Source organism: Grus americana, chromosome 7 (genome assembly GCF_028858705.1).
Source record: "Grus americana isolate bGruAme1 chromosome 7, bGruAme1.mat, whole genome shotgun sequence".
NCBI lineage: Eukaryota > Metazoa > Chordata > Aves > Gruiformes > Gruidae > Grus > Grus americana.
Genome location: NC_072858.1, coordinates 35826788 through 35852793, shown reverse-complemented (window position 1 = coordinate 35852793; position 26006 = coordinate 35826788). Strand labels below are relative to the sequence as shown.

Sequence of the window (26006 nt, the reverse complement as noted above, 5' to 3'; positions counted from 1 at the left end):
ATAAAATTGAGTGGCTAAGCTAATGTAGTTAGATTTACCACACTAGCTAGTAGTACTGAAATGTTTGAAGGGAGGTTTGAAGTTTTGAACTATGCTTGTCCTTAATTTTTCTTTGTCCTCTTTCATTCATTTGGTTGGTTGGGGTTTTTGCACATTTTTTAACGCTTTATTTCTGTTTTCAATGAAAGGGAAAAAGTAACAAAATAATCCTGATTTTAAGCTGTAGTTCTGTCTGATCTGTTGTTCTTTCTACTTGTACCATACCATGCTGTCAAGCATAAAACATACTGTACAGAGCATGTCTGGACGTACACATTCAGACTCATGCATATTTTACATCCCATTACTTACTATAGCTTTTGTCAGAACTGTATCGTGCTGCTATATGTAGTTTTAAAGAATGAAATGTCCTATAGCAGATAGCTTTCAAAACTGGTATTTCTCTCTGATGCCAGTATATGTTCTATGACACCTGTATACAGGAAACAAATCTTCAGTTCAGGAGCTTTTTCTGCCATGCACTGAATAAGCATTCAGTAAATTTCATCAAATTAATTATACCAGAGAGAGATACTAGTGGTTTTTTTTTCCCCACCTGGTTACTAATAAAATAGTTGCTGATAGGTGAAGCCTTAAAATACAACCAGTCTTGCAAGACACTTCATGTCTCATAAAGTAAGTCCTTTCATTGCAAGGTATGAAGAAAAATCCAAGCCTCTTGGACAAATTCTTCAGATGTGTAAATTATCAGAGGTGCATAGAGCTGAACCAGCTAACAAAGGTGGGGTCTGCTTAGGCCTGTTCTGGGGAAGGTATTTGTTGCATTTTATCATGCTAGCACTTTCCAAATTCACCTTCATGTGAGAGAGATTTAAAGACCTGTATGTTGAACTCTGCAATCCTTATATTCTTTTGAAGAGCATATGATTTGTATTGAGACCTTCAAAAAAGAACATATTGTGCCATAAAGTCAGTATTTACAATTAAAAGTCACCTCCCTCACCAAAACTCTTTAAATTATTAGTTTAGATTAATCAAGATTAACAAGGCTGGTTCATAGTTTTGCATCTGAGGCTCTCTGTAGAACACAGCATAATCTGCAGTTTTGAGTTGAAGAGCAGCTCTCGTCCAGTGTTGCCGATATCCAAAGAGTCCACAGAGAACTCTGAAGTGACTCTGGTAAAATAACTTACTTGAAGGTAAAATTAAAATCTATTGGGAAGAGAGTGTGGAAACGTTAATCTTTACTTCAGAACATGGTAGGGAACTACATTATTGGAAGATGGATTTTTGATTATTCTCTTGCAAATTTTAGGAAACTTATTCATCTTCTTACTTCATAGATGTTTAGACTATAATCTGAGATATGCAAGTATATATATAAACTTTGTATACTTATATATATATACTGTATTAGGTGTTTGATGCTTAAGTTGTCATTTCTTGAGGGTAGGGCTATCCTACCAAGCTAAAAAAGTCTTTTGTTAAGTTTCTAGGACTGTTAGTAACAGAAACCAGGGTCACCCTATAATACTGTATATACAATGATGGTCTTGCAAGATACTTGTGCATCTTACGTAACTTTACCTCGCATCTTTAGAAAGCTGGTTTTGAATATGTCCTTCAGCAATATGTTTTCAAGTTTTGTTTCTTCTTTAATGATGCCATACAAAGTCTTGTATAATGAAGGTTTGTATCTATCTAAATAATAGGTGAACTCTTGTGTATCTTCTCCTCCTTCTTATTGTTGCTGTATCAAAGGTGTCAGTTAAGTGTTGAGGAACACAGCTGGCTTTCTTGCTTCCTTCTCTCTGAAAATGTGAGGATGGATAGTGCAGAGGCCACAGCAAGTACCAGCTCACGTTAAGGTTTTCTCTCCAGTCAATTCCAAGTTCTTGGACATGGAAGGAAAAAAAAAAGATTCTGACATTTTGTATTTGTTAGATCAGAGGCTACTCAGGCAAATAGTAGATTTCCGTATTTGAATCACTTGGTACCCAAGCTGATTTCTGTTTTTCTTCAAAAGTAGTACCTTGCATTCATTTTTATTTCATCTCAATGAGTGCTTTCCAAACTTTTTCAAGGTGATCTTGGCGTCTTAGTGTGTTTGTGATATCCTGAACATTTATACAACAATAATATATTCAACTAAAACCAAGTTAACTTTGGTATCAAAATAACTCATTATTCAAACAGAAGGGAATGACGATGGCATAACGTATCAATGTGTATGCCTCTGATCATTAACAAAAATACTTCACGATTTCATTGAAGGCCAGTGATAATCAGTCAGTGCTCAGCAGAAGTTAGGAGTGGTGTAAAGAATAACTATCTGAAGTAGCTTATTGTGGCTTAGCTTCCTTAGTTGTTTATAGAGGCAGATGCCTCTGCTTTTTTTTGAGTCTTGGCAGAAGGGACCTGCAGAACCTCATTTGAAACAATTCTTATCCTACTGAACATTCATGAGCATGTCCTCTGCAGATAGACACTAGGCCAGGCTACTGTAATTTTATGTAACACATATTTTTCCAGCTTTCTTTAAACTTTGTATGTGCTACATGGCATAAGCTTACTGAAACTTGATGAAGAACCTTGCTGCGGTGAACCATCCTATAAATCATTGTCATAGAAAACTTATACTTGACAGATGGAAAAGTAATTGAGCAAGAGCAGAAATCTATTGTTGGAAGTTTGTAGCAGCTAGTAGCAGCTGCTAATCGGTAGTATGAACATAATAATCAGGCCTGATTATGCAAAACTGGTTATATTGATTGCTGGAATCTGTTAAAAATTCTGTAAAAATACCGTCATATTGGCAGTAGTAAGCTTTGGCCATGACAGGCAGAGGTGGGGGCAGTGGATAACAGGCATTTGCTCTGCTGAAAGTGTGGCACCCTGTTCCTGTTTGGACTCCACCAGACTTGTTGCTTGTTGAGGGATAACATACGAAGTTCCTGCCAATTTTATTCTGTCTGTTTGCTGAAAGTTCTTGCTGCTAGAAATGAGAGAGTTTGGTAGAGGTTTCTTTACTGAATTTTACTTTGCTGAGAATGGATTGTAGTTTTAGTTTCTTTTGGAGGAGGGGGGGGGGCTACAGTGAATAAGGCAAAAAGAACAACATTGCCATGGCTTCAACAGCAACGGCATTCAGCGAAGCTGAGAAACAAATGAGGTATCAGTGGGTCTGCTGATGTTTTCTGTCTTCAGCCTGTGGCTGCAGCCCCATTCCTGTCTTTCTCATTATATACCATCTTGGCTTGGCTCTGCTAGCTTCTCCAGTGGTTGACCAGAAACCTGTACTTCTCTCTCTGGCCTTATGCAGAAATGAGCAATGCCTGGGAGACAGTTCCCTTGTGCCTGTCACTTGGCATCCTCTGAATATGCAGGAGAGGTGCTTTGTCAGTTCTCGGTTCAAAGGGGCTAGGCATTCTCAGAGCATCTTAGTGGGTCAGGATCTATGCAAAGTGCATATCTGCATCTCCTCTGAATGCCTGCTGTGCAGAACTGTACAGAATAGGGTTTGTTGGGTTTTCTGATACCTTAGGGATTCACTTAAGATAGCAGGACACCTTTGGCTAGAGGGAGTTTAAACTTTCCTTTTCACCTTCCAGAGTATCAGGCTATAAATTAACAGGAATTGTGGGAGATACTTTAACACCATTCCATGTATATTTCCCTAAATAGAAGAGGAGTTCACTTAGCTAGTGTTTAGGGATTCCAGTTCCTGTTCCAAAAGCTGCATATATATTGGTCTGTTAAATATTAAATACTCATTGGATAGTTTGGGGGCAGGAAGATGAATGTTAGGTTCCTCCTTTCCATCAAGCCATCATTTCTATAGTCCTCACACACAGTGTATCCTGTAGCCTAGCAATTATGACATTTCTTAGTGGCAGGTGGCAATAGACATGGATTTATATTTCTATGCACTGTAGTCAGGCGTGGCCCAAATTCTACTACCGTGGTGAGTGTTGATTGGTTATGTTACGGAGAACGGAAAGCACGATTTCAGTTCTGGGTTCAGCTTTTGAAACGCTTCTGTTTCCCGAGTGAGGATGAGATATAAGGATTCCTCTGTCCATAGTTTTTCCTAATGGCCATCTTAGATGACTTCATGATGAGCATTTTGTTTTGTGTAGATCCCATTTTGAATTACTTAACTCTCATTTACAGGGTGTCCCACTGTGTAACAGCGCAGTGTGTGTGATGTGATGATTGCTGAAGATGTGTTTAAGTGCTGTGATGTTCACTTAGTTGCACCTAAGTTCCTTTGTAGTCTTAGGTATCTGATCTATGAAATGCCATAGCTGTACAAAGACCATTACTGACTTGAAAACTCAGTCCAAAACTTAAGCCTACTAGTTTCAAAAATAGTAGTAGTTCATTCTGGTTTTGAGCTTCCACTTTTCCAGCAGTGACAAATCTGTCCTGCTGTGTGGGAATATACTATTTTAAAGGAGTAGCTTTGTGTTTTGGCAATGAATGAGTTTTCTTCCTTTAAATTGCGCTTTTAAGTGAACATAATTCCTGGAAAGAATCTATGTAAACATAGAGCAGTGCATTTATTTAACTTGCTACTTAGACTTCAGTATATGTGACATTGTTTCATTGTATTGATGAGTGGTATCCAAATGAAAGATTAGAACAGAACTGGCATCTGAACAGGCAAGCTTTTAGGGGAGTAGGAGGCGGCTAGTTTGGATTCAGGACATAGGATCTATCTGGGAAGCAGATACTGTACACTGTATTTTAGTTTTAAATCTTGGCCTGTGAACCAGTCGGTTCACCCCAAACAAAAGAGAACTTAGAAAGAGTTGACATTAAAGAAAACAGAGTTTCATGGAACAAGGAACTCTGAAGCGCTTACAAACAACTGCGTTAGCGTATAACCAGCATATATGACTCAAAGTTGTCTTAAGAAAGGGTGGTTACATTTTTTAAGCAATTAATTCAGAGCTCTCCTCTGAGTTTTAGTGTTAGCATTTTTCAAAGCTGTATTTTACAGAAACTGAACAAGTAGCTAATAAACAGACTTGGATACATTATTGATTCAGTGTCCCAAATGTACTCATTTTTCTTAATAAGAAAATACCTTCTTTTTTTTCCTTTCCCTCTAAGCTTTCTAGGCATTGTCAAATTATATTATTGGTAAGAAACCTTCCAGGGCTTTTGAAGTAACTGCTTATTTATATGTTTATCTGAAATACAGGCCTGAATTGTGTTTTTAAACACATGAAAAAGTGTGGACAAAATACCCCAGAGACAGCATTGGGTGAGGGAGATACATGTGTGTATATATGTATTATCCTCAGGGAGCAATGCTGCTATGCAATAATCCGTGTTCTCTGCCGCTGTTTTGGAATGTACAACAGGCAGAATCACCTGTAAAAGGAATGGAAGGGTGAAAGAACAGGGATTTTGGTATGTATAAACTTATATGTGTGCTTATATAATTTGAATTTTTTCCTTGTGTCCTGTCACATTTTCCTACAATTGCTGGTACAAAAGCATGAATATTCATTGATTTAAAATGTCTCCGTTTAAAAATAAGTTAGAGCTTTTAGTTTTATGGGAAAAATGTGGTTAATCACATGGGACAATGACATGTCAATCTTCTGTCCTTTTGCTGTGTCTTCTGTAGAGTTAAATAGCAAGAAATTGCCTCATCTGCTATTATAGTCTAAATAATATTTTGGTGAAGATAGTCTAATTTCTTTGCTGATTGACTAAGAATGTACAAGAAAAATCCTGGGGTTGTACTTTTTCCTAAGCTGTATGTGTAAATGGAACAGGGTATTTTATTTTTTTTCTGTTGCCACAGCAGATTTATAACTGAGGATATTTACCAGTGAACAGACACAGATCGCCTTTTGCTCATATAAAGGAATGTCTGTCTATTTCAAGCTGTGCTTAGGGTCAGAACATTGCAATTTTTAATTCATATTGAGAAAGTAGCAAGAAAGTCAGTGGTTTAAGCAGAAAGGAAAGTCTGTCAAGAAGTTTTTGAGAATAGGCTTAGCAGTCAGCATTACTGTTGGAGTCTTGCCAAGGAAATTTCCTTCGTAGTAACAGAGAACTGCAGGATATCTTTACTGCAAGTTTTTCACAGCACTTTGCTTATAGGAAAGATACTACCAGGTCCTCAGATGAGATTCGGACATACACGGGAGAGTTTGCTGCCCTGTTTGAGGTGATTTTAAAGATGCGCCAAGGAGAGACCAGCTCTGGTAACTGACTTCTGCTAGACTCTTTCACAGCAGGTCTTAATGGCATGCAGTCTGTGGATTCAGAATTCACAGGGCCTGGCTGAAGTGTCTATGACAATTCCTTTCAGTTTTCTGTGGTATAAACAGTAAATGATAATCACTGGGCTTTTACCCCTACCCATTTTGTAGGTTTGTTGGGATTCCAAATGGGGCCATATGGACACTTTATTGTAAAAAAAAAAAAAAAGTGCAGCTCTTAGCAAACTGTTCAGAAAATGTCTCATATTTGCTCTTGATACTTGACATTTGTTTCTTAAATGGCATAAATATCAGAGTTAATATTAGAAAAATAGCAAAACAAATTAATAAGACTTGGAAAAAGAAATGTAGCAAAGTCATCCCTCAAAAGCTGTCCCCCTTAGTCTTACAGTAAGCCTAAATATAAGTCTGCTTATACCTCTAGTACTTCCAAGGACTGCAGCTTAGCCTAAAATTTTCTCTCTGTAGTACCCTTGGTTAAGACCAAGTGCAGCTGCCCCATCTAGCAAGTCTCCTCACCTGATAACAGCCACAGTCTTCAGCCTTGATTCATCTGCTCTCCCTGGTCTTCTAATCTTTGCTTGGGAAAGCAAGAAGGGGGGAGATCTAAAACGATGGGAAGTCAAGATGTCAGTTCTATAGTTAAAGGGATTTGAAGAGACCATGAGACAAAAAGATGATGATGGAAGAGGAAAAGAGAGGGATTCTATTCCTATTTGAGTTTATTCATGAAGCTCCTTATTATAACTCACTATTCACCTTTCTTGGTGTCCCTTTCCACTGCAGAGTTATCCATGATCCTGCTAATTTCCCTTCAGCAGCCAGATGCTTCTGAAATACTATGGAGCTTTTCCCCTGCACCTTACAATCCACAGACTTCCTTGTCTTTTTTCTGCTGCTCCCCCCCCCCCCCGATTTCTATCTGTTCCATCCAGCTCCTCTCACATCTGTGAATCACTTACATGTCCCAGCTTTCCTACTTAGTCTTCTCCCTGGTCACCAACCCAGTCTGTCACTGCCACAAAAGATAATGGTACCTTTATTACTTAAAACCCTGAACTGACTACGTACTACTACATCTACAGTTCAACTTCAGATACATATAAAAACTTCCCATTTCCCTCCCCTCATTGCTCATATCAGAGAATTCATAGGTCAGCATTATTTCATTAAGCAGTCTGAGAGTCCATAGCTACTTAATGTTTGCATCATAAGATCCCGGAAGAACATGCATCATAAGATGCGTGTGAGAGCAAATAACTTTAAAATTATGTATTCCATCAAAAATGACCCAAAAATTGAAGTTTGTAACAGTTTTGTGAACAGTGATGTTGTCCAGCCCAGTCATCAGAAAGGGCAGAGTCATTTTGGACAAAATCACTTTGGGCAAAGTACGTGAACCCTCCTTAGGGTTCTATCTTAAGAGCAACATTTACTAGAATTGATGATATAAAGATGTTCTTTAAGATAAAATTTATTTCTAAAGCAAGTACAATTTAGTTGTGTGTGCATATTTGCATGTGTTTTATCATGCATGCTTTTATGAACAGAACCACCAGGATTTGCTTGTTACAACATAGTAGATGAAGCAGATAAATGTTAGTGTTAAAATGAGCGGCAGAATTGCATTAGAGTAGTGTAAATGTTATTTTAAGATTGTGTAGTACTTGCAGGATACTGACTGTCCTGCCAGAACTACATGTAGTAGCCTCAGGCAGTTGTTACCCTCAAGTAGAAACATGGTCTCTCAAATTTGTGATGACTTGTTGAGATGTGTCAAGTTAAATTGTATCATGTAACACAATCAGCTGATATTGCTCATTCTTCCTGAATGTCACAGAGCTTCTAAAAATGTATAGAGATTCAACTTTCACAAATAAGTGAGAATTTAAGGCAAAATCCAGTATCTGTTGTTCTGCCCATCTCAGAAGATATTGACATTGACATCTGAATTGCATGCATGGTAGTACTATGTCTTTATTAATGATATTTACATAGGATGTGATAGTTCCTATGATACTCGTGTGCATGCTCTTTTTCCACTTCTATAGTAAAAATAGTTTCAGGTGATTCCTAAAGACATACATCAGCAAATATTTCATCAGAAATGGCAATCACTCAATATAATGGTGGCCTCAATATAATTCAAAAAGGCAAGTGGTAAATAGTCATCCTCTGACGGTAAAATTTCTAAAAAAATATTTACAAAAAGACATCCAAACATACTAGTTCTATATGGTTGTATAAAATAATCACCTTGTGGAATGAAGTCTTAAAACCAAAAGAGAAATGTTTCAAGCAAAAAAAAAAAAATTAAAAATGAAACAGTTTCTCCATTACTTAGAATATTACTCAAAGTATTTAGATATCCAATTTGCCAAGTTGAGTGGATTTTTTTCCTGTATTATGCATAATTAATGTCAGTAGTATTATTAAACAAACATGGTAAATCATGAATGTATGGTCTGTTTTAGATACTTTTGTTAGGAATTACAGTCAGAATTTACTTTTAGACCGTGACACAAACAGGTTCTAAATGGATAAACAGTATGCAGCTAAAGAGGGGGTTAGGTGAGAAGAGTAACAAATACAATGTTAAGATGCTTGCTGTTTTGCAGGTTAACAAAGCATGTTAAATACTTGTAAGCCAATACAGTGAATAGCTAATGACCAAAATAATGAGCATAACAATGCTTTATTTCCTATGCAACATTACTGAGACAAAATACAGTTAAACCACATGTAACTACCTTCAGTAAACAATTTCTTGCTGTTGCTCACAACTGAACTAGATGTACTAAAGGGAATGGATAAACTAAAGCTCTGTGTCAGCAAAGTAGGAACAGAGTAGGTACATATGCATGTCTATATGCATTGGCTTTGTTTTGAATCTGCATTTTTGCAGCTTCCTGTTTCTTTTGCATCATCTCTGTTGTTCCTTTAATGACACCCTTTTTACACACTTAAATTCTCACCTCCGCTGCATCGAATGAACCACCTGCCTTCACTGTCAAAACCCTTAAGTACACCTCTTTTCTCTCATCTCTCACTCAGTACTGCTGCTGCCTCCAGTCAGCTCATAACATTCATAATACCACCCTATTGCTTTAACACCTATGAGGTTTCTTTTTTGAACAGCTCCTTTCAGTGCTGTACTGTGGAAACTCATTCTCCTTTACATCACAGAAACACTCCAGGTTGAGAAATGGACACTGGCAGGCATGTTTGTTTGCTGGGGTCAGTTGCTATCCAGCAGTCCTGTCTCATCTCATTGCTTATCAGTTTGTTCCTACCAACTCACAGAAGAAATAAGGTTAGAGGGGACCTTTGGAGGTCATCTAGTCCAGCCTCTTCAGAGCAGACTGATTTCTACTATAGATCGACTTGCTCAGGGGCTTATCCAGTAAAGCTTTGAAAATTCTTAAGATTGGAGATTCCAGCATGTCCAGCTTCTCTGGGTGTCCTGTGAGTGTTTCACCACCCACAGTAAAGAATTTTTCCATCTTCAGCTAACAGGAACTTTTTAGCTGCAGCTTGTGTCCTGTGCACTTTTTTTTTTACTGTACATCTCTGAGGAAAAAGTCAGTGTCCTCTGTATCCTCCCCTTCAGGTAGTAGAAGAATGCAGATTAGACCCTTCCTTTACCTTCTTTTCTTGATGCTGAAGCTTTGTTCTGTCAGCCTCTGCTCCATACATCATATGCTCCAGCCCCAAATCTCTGGACTCTCTTCAGTTTGTCAGTGTCTCTGTAGCACTGAGGGCCCAGTATTAGACAGAACACTGAAGATGCAGCCTTGCAAGGGCCAAGTACAGGGCCATCGCTTCTCTCATCCTCTTGGCTACGCTTTTAGTAATGCAGCCCATGATGTGGTTTGCCTTCACTGTGCAGGGGCACACTGCTAACTCATGTTAGGTCATTTTATGCAAAGTTATTACCTAACCAGTTAGTTTTGTCTCTGCTCGGATACATGAAGTTGTTCCATTCCAGGTACAGGACCATGTGTTTTATTTTGTTGAACTTCACAAGGTTTGTCAGCTCATTCTTTCAGCTTGCTGAGATCCTTCTGAATGGCAGCCCAACCACCACCTCTGGTTGTATCATCTGCAGACTTCCGGGGATGTATTCTGTCCTATCATGCAACTCATTGGTGAAGGCATTAAACAGTAGTGGCCCCACTATCAACCACTGAGGAACACTGCTTGTAACAACTCATCAGTTAAACTTTGAGCCACTGACCATTACACTGAGACACCAACAATCCAGCCAGCTTTTCACCTGCTTTGTAGTCCACCTGTCTAGCCACATCTTTTCAGTTTATCTGCGAGGAAACTGTAGGAGACTCAAAAGCTTTGTTACAGTGATCAACATCCATTGCTGTCCCCACATCCACAGAACTAGCCATTTCATCACAGAAGGCAGTTGGTTTGGCAGACCCACAGTTTGCCCTTTCTAACCATATTCCTGTCCTCAAAGAGCCTTCCATGAGGACTTGCTCCATAATTTTCACAAGGACCAAGGAGAGGCCTTAGCCTGTAGGTCTTCAGATTGCAAATCCTCCTTAACTTTTGGAGGATGAACTTGAAGACTAGCTTGGAGCTGTCTGTTGTTTCTTCTTTTATGTTAGCTTGCAAGTTCTTTGGCAGCAGGTGCCTAGCATGTACTCCAGTGGGTCCAGGACAGTGTCAGGATCATGGTAGATATTACAGTGATATCTGATGAGTAGCTTCTGCTTTTTTGAAAACTTAGTCACACATTATTGTCACTGTTCCTTCCCAGTCTCTCAAGTTCATTGTAAAGTTTTAAGTTACAAACGTTACTCAAAACTAAAAGCTTCTAGAATACATCCGGTACTCAAGTTCCCCCCATGAGCGCTATTAAACTTCCAAATAATTCAGTTAACATAATTTACCTAGTAACTCTTGGCTATTAAACTGCTGCATAGACAGTTGCTTATGTCATCTCTGAATCCTGATTTTCCACTTCAAGCTATTATGCTTCCAGTTCTGGAAAGAAAGAAAAAAATGCTGGTATGTGAGTTATGATTCCAGAGTATACCTTTAATGGAAAGGATGGGTTAGGGATAAGCTGATTTCACACAATTTGTGGGAACTGCTCTACTACTGAATCACTATTAGATCTGTGTGAACTGATGTTTTCTCCCCTATATGGGGAAAAAGGGAGACTTCTAAGTCCCTCATATTGTTCACTGAGAGAGCAATTATACTGGGAAAACACAAGCTCTTCAGCAAAAGATTAGGACAGAAGGATGTCCTGTTACTATTTTTTCCTTCTCTCAGTAAACTAACTACATTGTTGATATCTTTGTACACCATAAGTATATGTAATTATTCCACTGTTTTTCTAATTGCCTCTTTTCTTGGAAAGGTGACCCATTCATAGTTTGGTCTTTTATTTAACAATTGTTTTGTTGTTTGGTTTTGTTTTTTTTTTAAAAGACCCTTTGTGCAACTTTGATTTCTTTCAATCAAAACAATGTTTTTTTTATTATCAAGCTTAATGGCTACACAGAGTTTTGGTGGAAAAGTGGTAAAAGAGTATTTTAGCTTGACATTTGACCTTCCTAATTTTAATTTTTATATTGCCAGTGCTTGCAAACCATTCCTTCAATTCTTATTTTTCCTGCAAGAAAACCAGGTATTGATACAAGTAGCAGGGCTCAGATATGGAGCATTTTTCATTTAGACATGGAGTTCTTTTAAAAGAATGTTTTAATTGATTGGAAACAAAGAATGACTTGCCAGCTGGAATAGAAAATAATTCATAGATTTCATATATAAAGGCAGAAATTCAGACATAGTCTCTCAAAGACAATTCTACTAGTCATCTGGTTAAAACTCTATGTAAAACTCCTTAACTTAAAAATTCTAGTGATGGCTTGTTTTTGTGATATTTTTAGTTGACTTATTGCTGAACTGTACAAAGCCATTTCCAAATTGTTTCTTTCATGCTGTAGAATGCCTTGTAGTCATGGAAGCTGTGAAGATTAATTCCTCTGATTAGAGCAATTACATGCTTCACATCCTAAAAGAATTTTATAAATTTAAGACCAAGAAAATGTGTTCCATTTTAAACAATGGGCCTCTTAATTCTACTGTTTCTGTATAAATCCTTTGTGCTGACATGTTAGTTACACCTCATGTATAGGTAAACAAATTGTATACATAGGACAAAACAATATACTAATAGGAACACTAAAATATTTTAGACCTCCCTGTCTCAAAATGAGTGTAACTATTATTTCCTTGAAAACAGTGGGTCCTCAAGAAACCAGTTAAGTAACATTTTTTGCAATTTCGCTATTTTCCCTCTACTCATCTGCAATATTTCAATGAATTCCTTGCATTTTTAGCAATCTTAGAAGTCTAAGAGTTATTTCAGGGTACCTAGCACTTTTTGATACCAGTCCTGCAATTCTTACCATAAAAGTTGAGGCAAAAAAGTAAAGGGATATAGTTGTTCATTGGGCAAGGAGGTTAATGAGGAACTACTGTTCATGCCTCATGTACATAGCCAAAGACAACTTAGTAACACAGGGACATAAATATGGCAAAATCACAAATAAGGCAGATAAACTGATCTATCTACCCATCAGTATAAAACCATCCAGGACTAGAAGCAAGTCAACTACAGTCTTGTGCCAGCAAGCACCATCTTTTGCATTTTATCTTTAGGGATTACTCTACTCAGAGGACAAAGCGAGTTCAGGACTCTGAAGCATTAGCTCCTGCCAGCAGAGACATGAGGAGCATAAGAGGGCTTCAGGCAGTAATTTAACAGCTTCCAGGCCAGTTTTCAGGGTTTTTTTTAGGCCTAGCATAAAGCCAGATGCAGTGCCACCTCACAGCAGCTTAGCTTGTGCTCCATAGACATTCATCATTTAGCAGGGATGGACAGAGGTGATGTCAGCTCCCTAGCAAGGGGAGGCAGAGTACCCCAGAGGTGATAGCTACCTGCTCAGTTGTAGGCTTCTGCAGGGTCAACCAGCACCACCACTCTGTCTGGGGCTGCTTATTTTCTATCCATGGTCATCTTCCTCCTAGTCCTTGCAGCAGCAGGAGTGAGATCCTGGTTGTGAGGATATAGGCCAGTGTCAGGGAGCAGCAAGGGCCAGCTGCTCCCTAAGGGTAATCTCAGTGCAGACACAGCTTGCACTGAGCCCAGCTCCATCCAACAGCATCCAAGTGTAGCAAGGAGCTCCAGGTGCTGGCAACAAGATCCATCAGCAGTCTCAGACAGGGTGAGCAGTGGAGCAGCTGTATGGTCAATCCAGGAGCAAAAGGACAGCAGGCCAAAGCCAAACTCCAGCATCTGCATGCAGGAGTCCATCCAGGAGATAAGCTACTGGCAAGGTAGGTGCAAAGTCCATCCAGAGGGTATGACTAGAAACAGGGCTGGCCACAGGTATACCTGTGACTCAGGTCAGGGCTGGGGGTGCAGGCCAGAGCTTAAATGGTGCTCCGGGGCCAGTGGGCAGAGGCCGTGGGAGGAGGCCTCAGGTGAGACTTTTCAGGGCCATTAAGGCCTGTTGGTGCACTTGGGGCCATGACAGCTGGAGCAGAGAACTCTTTCTCCTCTATCCCTTTTCTTGGTCCATGCTGATGGCTCAGGGCGACCCAGACGGGGAAGCCAAGAAGACAGTGTCCAAACTGGCTATGAGATCATGATCAGTGACATATTAGACTTTGCTGTTCTTATGATAATGTTCCAGGAAGGGACAGTTTTTGTAGCATTCTCCAATTGCACATCATTGAGCCTGCCTTTTGAACTTTAATGGCTTGATGTGAGACTTGTTTTTCTGTTTATTTTGCTCAAGCTGTTGTTGGGTAAGAACACCCAGCAATGTGTCCTAGAGAAATAAAGAATTAATCATTAAAAAGGCAAAGCACCTCTCCCAGCTTTTGTCCTCTTTAAAATGTAGGCCTATTTTTATGGAATTTATTTGCTTTATTTTGTACATGCTATATATTTTTTGTTATAACACCATATGTTCAGGTTCCTGCTGAATTAATTAGCAGAAATTAGAAGCTTAAACATTTGGAGGGTTTCCAAGAAATAAAGACTGGAAACTTTTGCAGTTTCAGCTCCTTCATTGGAAGTGTAGGCACATCAGTGAATTAATTATGACCAGAGATTTGACATAAAATATTAGTTACTTTTTTTTCCAGTGAATTTAATGCCGATTCAACTGAAAGTTTTGCTTACTTTGACAAGACATCAGTCACATTCAGAGTGTGATGTACACCCACATTTCTCTTCACTATTTTTTGTCCAAGGGTGAAAAAAAGGGATTTATGGCAGTTACTGCCTTGTTGACCGGGGTGGTGTTTGTGAAATGGAAGACTGGAGTTTAATTGTCAAGGCAGAGTTTGTGAACTTGATAATACAGATAGTACCCAATATGGGTACATAAAAATGAGTAGTTACTGTTAAAAGAGAAGGGAAATAGAAATTGCAGATAGTGAAATAGAAAGGAAACAGATCAGTGGCATGTTATTTTATAAAGCGAAAGGGAGCGGTTTTGATGCTGCATAGGCTTTGCAGTGCTGGTCACTACAATTTGCAGATACTCTTCAGAGGTTTGCTCGTGATTACCAGGATGAGATGAATTTAGTAAAGGGGTGTTGTTTTCTGGGCTGCTGCTCTTATCTTAGTGAGGAGGCAAGTGGGCAGTCTGGAGAAAGGGGAACGAGGAAGGCTTGTAGTCAGGGACTTCTCTGCCATCTTCTTCCCTCTTCCTTACCCATAGAAGCAATGCTATCAACTTTGTATTTCAAGGCTTCTCTGTCGGAATGTAAAACATGACAAAAATCTGAGGGCATAAGTCATATTTTCCAAAGCGAAGAGATTTTGTAATATTTTTATAAGAATCAATTACTTTAAGCAAATTATATTCTTTTACGTTCACATGTACAGTAAGTCATAAGCATTGGAGAAAAATTAGGCTTTGGCCATTCGTGTTCTGGACATATCCCATATCGTTTAACACGTAGATGAGGTGAAGGCACAGCACACTCTAAAAATCAGGTTTTATGGGGATACCCAGCCATTTCCAAATCAGCTAGAGGCTCTCCAAATTGTGTGACTGGCTTTGGTTTTTTGATATATCAGAAGTACATTATAGGGTGGGAAGAGGAAGTATGGTTAGGATTTTCAATATATGACTTCAGTCTTTCCTAAAGGATTATTTTACTATGATTTTCCCCTCTTCCCTAAACTGGATTACAGACCAGTTGTTTGACAGTACTGTAGCACTCTCTGTAGTCACCTTCCTCTTGCAGATGAAGCCATGGTTATTTCAGAGCAATAAGGCCTTTATCTTCATAAAATCAATTCACCTGTATTCTTTCCCATCCCCCTGTTCACCCTACCATATGTCCGACTCTCTTGTGTCCGAGTGATCAATTCACAGGAAATAATTGCAGTTGAACCTTTGGTTTCTTTATAACCAAGAGTCAAGCTGGGATGGAGTTGCCATCTAATAAAATGTAATGGTTCCCAGAAGCTGCAGGGCTACAAATAGCCTTACTGTATCTTCTATATGATTCATTTTATTTAGTATCCTTTTAGTTTAGTTTTCTTTTTTGAATATGCATACTTCTGAGAAAAACTATTCACAAATGCTCACCTTGGGAGCATGGTGAACAACAGAAACAGTGCTGAACTGCTGTGTTTTCTGCTAAAAATATGACCGGAGTCTGTTCCAACCTTTTTAATTAAACCAGGACCTTTCAGGGTTCACACAGCCTGCCAATGGTTTTCACGCTTTTTTTCTTCAACACTGTACAGCATTTTTTAACACATTTTTTATTCAGTACCTTTGGTGGCTGCTGGTTTGGTACCCTTGGGGATTAAAACTCTGTCTTTCTTCTTAAAATGGCACTAGTAGTGGCATTCTCATAGTACGCCTCAGAGCTGATGCAGTACTACTGTCCATAAAGGTTAGCGAATAGTTTTGCCTCTCCATCTTACTATATTCTTGACACATTTGAGGCATAATACTGGAGGGCAGAAAGAGTTATGCCCATACCAAGCCTCTGGCCCAGATTTCCTGACTGCCCTGACACCAGCTGAGAGCAGATTTCAGCTTTCTTAGTATAGAGGTGGCATTTCCCTTGTCATGGCCTTTGTTCTGTGTAGAGACAGAGCTCTGATTTGCTGGAAGGAAGGTCAAATGAGAAATGATGGACAAAGCTTGTGTTTGGATGGACTGGCTTGTAGCACTAGATCTTCTGCAAGCCAGGTGGCCACCGGTCACCATTATTGCAGTGAGGCATGTTCACACAAATATGGTAAGACCTGCTCAGAGCACGATGCTGCCTTCCTGCACCAGATCTTGTTTTCATCAGCCAAGTTGAAGTACAAGCAGAGCAGGTGCCCTTCTGTCTGCCACAGACAGTGTGGCCAGGGGAATTACTGCTGCTTCGAGGCTGATTTGCCTTGAATGACCATAGCCAGTTGACCACTTGGAGGTCAGTGTCTGGGGGTATGGACAGTGTGTGACCTTAATGTCAGTAAACATGATAGGGGTGTTTGGGAATATCCAGGTCACACAAATGTAGTCTTCACGCAGCGTACGCCCACCAGCAGTAATACCATGATTTCTGTATTGAAAGATTGCATCACAGCTGTTACCTGACCTGGTAGAAGATGGCAAAAGGTAGAAATGTGGAGGGATCTGTATCATGGATTGCAAACATAAAATTTTCTTTCACAGTATTTTCCCATACCTGTCTCAATCCTGAACTGTTAAGGTCATCTGAGAGCTATCCTTTTTGTCAGCAAGTAGCAGATCAAACAATTCCACTAGTTCTGGGTATTCTGGGATGGCAGAGGGAAGGGGTGACACTGTTCAATATACCCTGGGTGGGTGAGAATTAATGGAAAGAGTCTCAGAGGTCAGCATGGTGTCTTCATTTCAAGGTAAACTTATTGAAAAGCTGGTAAACTTACCGATAAAGATATCAACTGTAGTCACACTTGTTTCACAGACCATTGAGATCATCCCTACAGGTGTACCTCCATTATTCCCCTGAAAGAAGTAGCTGACATTGTTACTGAGGTTGTCTTTAGATTTATGGAAAGGCCACATGCCATCAACATACTGATAAGCAAAATAAATAAAATACAATGAAAGCTCTAAAGTCATGGTGTGGGTAACACAGGATATGGCAGGAAAAAGTTGCTGCCAAAGAAGTTACTGCTGTTGGAAGGGGTATTGCAAGTGTTAATTCAGTATTTCCTCTAATTTTCCTTTTATGCCTAAAACGTGTTGTTTGCATTTCTAAATATTCAACAGCTTTAAATGTGTAGGCCATATCCAGATTAATCATTGCAGCTTATCTGTGTGAAGTGTGTTCTGTTTCTCACATGTGGGGTTTTTGCAGCTTCTTTACAGAAGCCATAATTTTGCTTTTGGGACTTGCAGTTCAATCTGGATTAATAAGAGAGTCAATGAGTTACTTAGAGAATCTTATCTTTCTTTTCTTACACCTTTTTTAACTGACTGTGGGATTTGTTTGGGTTTTTTCCTCAAAGGATACTTTCAGAGTAGTCCGCCAAATTCTTTTCCAAGAGCAGTTCTTGTCTACAATATGGCAGGCTCTGAGGCCCCACCATAATCATAAAGCTGTCTCAGTGGACCTCATGTGATGTCTGGCTGATGTTTAAAGTAAAAAGAGCTAGTTGTTGAGATTGGGAACGCACATCACCTCCTTGCTCTCCTACGTTCCCAAGTGAGAACCGCGCAGGTAAGGTCTTACCTTGGCTGCTGACTGTAGGCAAGGCAAACAGAACGTGGGTGGAGGGAAGAATTAGGAAATACCGTAGAGGAAAGTCCCCACAAAGTTTCTCAATTACAGTGCCATTCTTTTCCTTTATGTCTTTGCTGCAGTGTGGAGCCTATATCTTGTGTTTCCTTTTTAAAGTCAGGCTGTGCAGTGTTTCACTGAGTGAATATTACTAGTACTTTAACAAAATTTGAACGTGTTGTCTTTCCAACCAAGACAAGCCATGCAAAAAAGCTATACAGCCCCATAATTCTGTTCATGCAGTGAGAGGACCATTATAAATAAATATAAGATAAATGTATAAGTAAGCATGGCTGGTCAATGGGTTGCTTAACTGTGATAAAAGCAGCTTTTCGCAGCGGGTTATTAATATAGAAAGAGAACCTCTCATTGTCTGGGACAGAGCACAAGCCTCAGAGCAGAAACCCTCAGAATTTGTCAGGATTTCAGAGAACAAGCAGCTGTCTGTATTGCATTGCCTGCCAAGGCAGTAGCTTATTCCAGAAGTTCTCTTTAAGTCCTGTAGGCTGAGGAAATAAGCCGCAGCTATAGTTTTAGGCCTTAGAATAAAGTATGGTTTAACTCTGATGAAAAAAACAAAGTGGCGTTTTTATTCAGGCCTATCATGTTAGATTTTGGGCATGTTGTATTCAACTGAAATACTCTCAGAGGATAACTCCCCTTTTCAGTTCTAGGAAATTTCAACTACTGTGTTAAGTCTCCTTTACCAGAGAGCCTGTGCCAAACATCTTTTCCAATGCTTTCTTCTTGACCTAGCAAAGTGACAATGACACTTGCCAATGGCCAGTAACTTGCTCTAGTGAATTGTGTTAATTGTGTTATCATTTTCTGCAGACACTCTGTGTTCATTAAGAAAGGTTTCTAGCCTTCTTCATTGATAAGAGAACCTTTGAAGTACATAATTAATACAACTAGGAGTGGCCTGTCTTGCTGAGGTAGTACCAGGCAGTTCAAAACAGTAAGGAATGACTTAGGTAAAACCCAAATTATGCCTCTACTTTGCAGTCTCTGCAGCCAAGGATTTCAGCAGGTGAGTTCTTGCATCACTGTGGGGAAGGAAGTCCCTTGCTCACCTCCAGCGTTCTACAGCAGGAATGATGAATGCTCTCTATTGCCAATCAGTAGCAAATTCCTTACTCAACATAGGGGGAAAAAAGTAGAGTGAGGTAAGCAGCTTTGTACAACACTATAAGGAGATATAACTGTTTGCCAGATGGTATACATTCTAGCAAACAGCACCCATGTTAATATTTTTTCCCAAATCTTTGCTCTTTTTGGGGGGTGGGGTGGCATCTGTGATGGATTCTAGCCAGTGACCGTGTCCTGCTCTCCTCCTACAGCTTCTCTCAGACCATGTGGCTGCAAGAGAGCTTTCTTACTGATGTTTGATGAGCAGAACAGGAATTAAGACCTTCCATGGTTTAATTGCTCTTTTCTTAGACTCATATAGTCCATTTTGATGACTCACAATGTTATTAGAAATCTGTCTATGCATATTACTTCATGTCTTGGCACTTCAGATACGTTATTGTAGGTGAAACTTACCTCCAGCACTTTTTAAATAAGTTTCCTGGCTGTTGAGCAAATCCTGAAAATGTGACCCTTGAAGGCTTGGAAAATACAAAGTAAATACAAGGAACCTTAGATTTATTATTTCAAATCTCATGGTATTTATTCCAGTTCTGTGATATTTTGGAGCCTGACTCATGATATTTGAATGCTTGAGGCTGGCACTACAAAGATTTCATTCACGCACACCCTATGTTACACTGCGTTTACATTAGTCAAGAACAATGAGGAGAGCCCACCCCACCGTGAAAAACGTGGGAGATTTGAGAGGATGGGAACATCGTGACCCTTTGGTGAGTTGTCAACAGTATAAATGAGAATTTGTTTACTTACTTTTTTTCAAAACATGAACAAGGCAATTATTAAATTGATAAAGTACAAAGAAAATACAACACTGTCTTATATAAAACTGTTCTTTTTCATTACACAAAGTGTTTATTTTTATTCTAAAAATCTGAAATTCGTTTCTTCTTTGCATAGCATTTTAAAGCCAGGTACTTTTTCAGTTAGAGTCAAGTTGTGCAGGCACGAAGAATACATGGGACTGAAATTGCTTCTGCTGGTCATGCCCATTAGGCAATTGTAATATGGAGGAAGTAAAACTAAAAAACCATATTTACTGGATTTACTCCAAAAATCAAAACACAAACAAACCCAAAACCCCCAACCCTTGAAATGCAACAGATAGGATGATGCTAGGTGGTGTTTCAGCTCTGAAGAGTTGTATCTGAAGGATTCTCATCATACCTGGTGTCCAAGGCAAAACTTTGAAGAGCTTCTGTTGCCTTTTAGTCTGATTCTGTGGCAGTGCCACATGAAACAGCAACTTGTCAGTGGGCCGGACAATGTCTAGTAGAAAATAAATGGGACTAAAGTAGTATCAGAAAAATCAAGGGAACTCAAAAATTAGGGCCCAACAAGTCCAGCTTGCTTATCTTTGTGAACTTACTTGTAATAAAGTAAGCTTTATCTATACCCTCATAAGGGCTTCAAAATTAAGAGTTGGTAGTTAATGACTGGGATATTAGAAAAGATTACTATGATCTGTAATTTAATAGACGATTATTATTTTCACAGTTTGAGGAATCTTAAAACACTCATGTTCAGCTGTAACCAAGTATTTCAATAATTAACTGAATTGTCTAATTGTCTAACTAATTAACTCTCTAACTAAATGCCAGCATTTCAGGTAAGTGCATGATCTGTAGTACTCCGGCGGGAAGACGTGAGATTTTCTACTCAGAGATTGTGAAGTTGAACAAGAGAAAAATACTTGAAAATCAGTATCCTATTTTGATGTGGGGAAGTGTACTCCTTTCCTCTGGACATAAGAACCAAACTGAGAGGAAAAAACAGGTTGCAGGTACAAGGCATAAAAGTTTTAGGGTGAGCTAATGCATGAGGAAGTAGTATTTAGGGTCTATGCCTTCCTGAAGATAACTGACAGGAGTACTGTCCAATGGAGTCACCTGTTTCATGGTCACCGGCCTTACCATAGAACATAATCTTTCAAGAGATCCCTCATATCAAAACACGTTTCTATTAATTTTAGCTGATTTTTGTACTAGTTATCCTGTTAAAGGAAATGTCTTTAAGTCTTTCCTACCACGTACATACTATAAACACAACATGTCATAAATATTGCTATGATAGAATTGTATATTGTTGAAACAAAACTGCAAGTTAGTGGTGCTTTTCAGAGGTCATAGAGGTAAAGAAGTAATTCTTTGGAAATATTTTGATAATTGGTTCAACATATAATCAGAATCTTGTGCAGTATATAGAAGACGGATTACTGAGCCATTAGCAATCTAGCAATATGATTAGATATCTATATTAATAAACATCTGTCAAAATGGCATAGCAGATGTGCTGGGTGTATATATAGCATAAAATGTAAATTTTTGATGAGTACTTTCTTATTTTTTACTACAAAATGTTTTAATTACATTATGTATCTCATGCCATTTGTTTCATTTTGCAGCTCTGAAAGTGCTTTTTATTTAAAACTGAGGAGAATTTTCTGATACATTCTAAAATATGACTCTGCTAATTGAATGAACTAATTTTGAAAGGTGAATTTTATTGTCTTCCATTACTGACCTATAGCTTATCATTACAGGTTTAAGCAGCATTTTCATTCTGATAATCCTGATTTTGGTACCTCTCTAGGCTCAGTAGTATCTTTAATTCCAATTGCTTTTGAATTTATAATGCATGGCATGCAGAGTGTACGACTTCATGACTGCCTTTTCTAAACGTTAGATGTCACAATCAGGCAAAAATTGCCATTGTTTTCTGAAGATAAAACTTGATAAATACAGTTATACAGTAGTTTGACTACCAGAAAACTGACTCCCTAACTCCAAAAATTTCTTTCATTCCCATGCTCTGTGTTCTAAACTTCATTTAACTTAAAATCTATTTATCATATTTGAAAAATCTTTGATCATTGTGAATTTTTTCTTTGCAAAACACCAGATGAGCACTCTGAAAAACAATTTTGCAGTATTTTTATATACCATTAGTCAAATACATCTTTTTGAGCACCTATGTTAGCAGGTTACTGATAGCCCAGGTGAGTTTTTGAATCAAACTTCGTTATTAATTTGTATTTTTCTGGGGATTTTTCAGAAGACTGATTCATTTGTCGTGACATACTGGTGGTTAAAATTATAATTGTACCGCTGAGAGGTCTTGTTCTTTGAAGTAGCTTTAAAAAGTATTAATGATAGCTTGTGGGCAGAAGTGTTGAAAAATATGATTATTAATAGCACATGTTAACACCAGAAGTAGGATAGCACATGTAAACTCTGAAAATGGCATGGCTGGTGATTAGAAAGATGCTGTTACATGTAGTAAAGGCATTCTGAAAGATTCGTTTTGGAATCAACATTTCAGTGGAATGATAAACCCTTCATTAAAGAATATTACAGTAGGAAGTGTTGGCAAGAAAGAGGTAAAATGATTGTGCTGTGAATCAACTTAAAGTATATGAAGAAAGAGGGAAGGTGAAAAAGAGATCTACAGAGGCCAACTGCATAGAGTAAAACAATGCTATAAAACAGACCCAATTGTAGCATGACCTCCTTTCTAGCCCTACTGTTAATCAGTTTTGCAAGTTCTTCCAATTTTCTTCTGCATCTAGCAATACAAGTTTCTTTTTCCCTAATGTATGTGCTTCTGAAGACCTGTGGGTAAATGAACTTCTGAGGGCTCTGCTTCACATGTGAATATATTTTTTGTTCTTCCAGCCGTCATCTCTCCTCTCTGTTCTTGCAGAGGTGTCCACAGTGACTACACGGTCTCTGGTTGCTACTGCCCAGCAGAGTAGGGATGCTTCAGAGGATGGCCTGGTAAAGGGCAAACACTCATCATAGCTGTCCATGCTAAGGAAGGCCTTGTTTTGAGTTGGACAGAGCCTTAACCTTTATTTAAAGGTAAAATGGTTTGGGCTTTCATGATTAGAGATTAAAAGCTTGACCAGTGTGCAGCCTTAAGCTTTAGAAATAAAAGCAGCTGAAAATAATCTGAGCAGCATACTTTTTGGCCAGTCTTGTGATTTTTGAGATCTGGGCGAGGTTTTTAATTACTATAATTGAAGGTATAGTCAAGGGGAATGAGAACATTTGAGATAAGAAGGGTTCAGAATTAAAACTATATGTCATTGATACATCTCAGCTTAATTGTGTTAAAAGACCTCTCAGCAGCTGTGTTCACACCTGGATGGATTGCACATCTAGGTTCTGGCTTTCTTTTCTATCTTTAGGTAGTCTCTGACATACCCTCAGCAGGAATCACGTATCTTACGTGTCTCATGACCACCTAAATACAGAAACAACCTAAATTTGTAAAAGTGCTTAGTTACCTCCATCATCCATTGAGGAGTCATGTTTTCTAAATACCTGAAAACCCCAAATTGGAATTCTTTGTGAAAATGGCAGTAGACCATGAATGGCAGTGGACCATAATGCCTGTGGTGTATTCAAGGCATATCTGTTGTGCATCCATATTGACTCCGCAATAGATGCGGAGTCAATAAAACACCCAGACAATGAGCAGTCTAGGGAAGCACTGAAGATAGTTGACAGGTGAGCTGGTGGCACGTTAATAGTGCCTCACCTGCTAGAATACAGAGAATTGCATGGAGAACATTCTCCAGCTCTCATTGCTTATCCTCACCCTTGTTTCATAGCTGGAGTTTGTGGCAGAGCAGGACTACCGTGATTTGTCTTGACCAGCTGCATAAAATACCTATGTTTGATCCATTGATATTTCCAAGGAAGTCAGGTGGTGGATAGTGGAGAAGGATCCTGCATTTCATATATTTATGTACTGTGTGCTGTGTTATTCTGGGAGGTGTAATGAAAGCTAGAAACTTCTTAAGAAAGCAGGTCAGTTTTGTGTGTGTGTGCGAGACAGGTTTCCCAGACTTTCCAGTTTGTTTGGCTGGTACTGAAATCTAGATAGACTACCTGTACTTGCAAGGTAGCTCCATGTACAGGTAGTTACTCCAAAAGGTATCCAGTTGTCTTGCCACAAAATATATGTGGTGTTTAGTGATGTGAACTATGACATATGTGAGAGCAAACTGCAATCATTAATCTACCTTCCTTTGCAATTTCTGCTGTCATCTGATTAGTGGGATTACGGTCAATTTGATTAGGGAAAGACGTAGATCAAAAGTGTAAGCTCAAGAATGACAGATTGCTCATGTAGTATATATAAATGCGTAATTACAGCTATTTGGGTATATAATACAGCTGGCACTATTACCCCATATTACTGAATCAGAGGTCTCATTCTGTGACTCTAGTTCATGACAGTCTTTTTGTCTTATATTCATAAAAAAGCTCTTTGAACTCCCAAGTTTGAGGTTTTTAATGTTTATTTTTGGATAATGAGTTTACTATCTCCTTTTTTTTGCTTTCATGTTTGAAAATCTAAAAATCCATTAGAAGACAGTTCTTTACAGTGTCTACATCTTCTTTTGCTACCATCCCATTTTTTCCCCAGGAGTAAGTAAAGTGTACCATATGTTTTACTGTGGGTTTGTGATGATGTAATTAAATGTTTCTCTGTAACTCCACGTCCAGAGGGTAGTTGGCACCTTCAACCTTTAGCTCACCCCTTCTGAAGTTAAGTGTTTAGTTATACATCTGTCAGAGTTCCTAATGTTTTTCTTCAAGTAGTTTGTGTTTTTAAATTGCATTGATTTATTCTGTATTAGCTTATTTTCTCCATCCAGAAATGATTGCGTTTTAACCTCTACCTTTTGGAATTCACTGAGTTTTACTAGCTGTAACAGGCCTTGCTAGACGGCATGTTCCAAAACAGTAAGGAGACAGTCCAGATATATATGTGGCTGGATTCTTTTAAAGAAAAATGTTAATAGAAAACCGATGCAAAAAATGATTTTCAGAACAATTAATTTGCTTTCTCTCATTGCAGAACTGAAAAGATACACTTTGAAGAACAGGAATGTTTCTTTCATTTTTTTAAAGATTACAGCATAGCAAGAGGATTTTGTAAGATAGTATTGACTTAGTTCAGTGGCATTGCTATGTTTGCACTGTACTGCTTACATTCATATTTTGTTTCATTAGTAACCCTCTGATGGCTTTTTTCCTGCTTCCAGGCTGTTAAGACTTGCTTTTTCTAGACCGTGTTATAACTCCTGTTGAAAATTCAACACATGGTCCACTAGAGTGGGAAGCAGATGGGCAACTGTGCAGTGGGAGTCCTTAGAGATAACGCTGACTTTCTGACTTGGCCGTAATTCACCTCTGTGCTTTGAGAAGGTGCAGATATGGAGCTGCAGTGCTGTTACATTTGAAACGTATTCCACATAGCCAAACACCTCCATGTTTGCTCTTTCAGCTCTCACAGGAGACAACCCTACGTGCCTCTGCAGACAGGCTGTCAGTGCCTACAGAATATCATAGACAGTGTGTCTGGCCTGTTTGTAAAGGACAAGGTTTGACATCTCCTTTTGCATTGTCTACTTCATTGCACAATCCAGGTCAGACTGCAAGGCAGCTGTGCTTTATTAACATGTACGGGTACAATTTTAATGTTATTTGTTCATAACCAAATGGATTCTACTTATGGAAAAGCTTGGATTTTAAAAATTACTGAAACATACAGTCTGTGAGGCTATTGGATGGTTTCTTGTATTAGAGATGTTAAAGTCTCTGGATAATTTCTGTTCATGACAGGGAAAATAGGAGAAGGGAGATTGATGAGGCAAGTAGCAGAGACTTTTCCTGTAATCAACAAAACAGTAACTGTAGATATGTAACATAGCGATTAAAAATGATAGACATCCAAATTAAAGGCCATGACTGGTAAGATCTGCTGCCC

The 26006-nt window shown here is 38.7% G+C and overlaps 1 protein-coding gene across 5 annotated transcripts in view; it reads left to right on the top strand.

Annotated features, from left to right (window-relative positions):
• The window catches only part of CTNNA3 (catenin alpha 3), a 512488-nt gene that overhangs the window by 449267 nt on the left and 37215 nt on the right, over nucleotides 1-26006 (top strand). The window contains exon 17 of one of the 5 annotated variants that reach the window (XR_008577888.1): nucleotides 5210-5421. The exons of the other annotated variants lie outside the window; for them this stretch is intronic. The gene's annotated coding sequence lies outside the window, so the exon portion shown is untranslated. The remainder of the gene's footprint in view (nucleotides 1-5209; nucleotides 5422-26006) is intronic. 5 annotated transcript variants of the gene reach the window in all.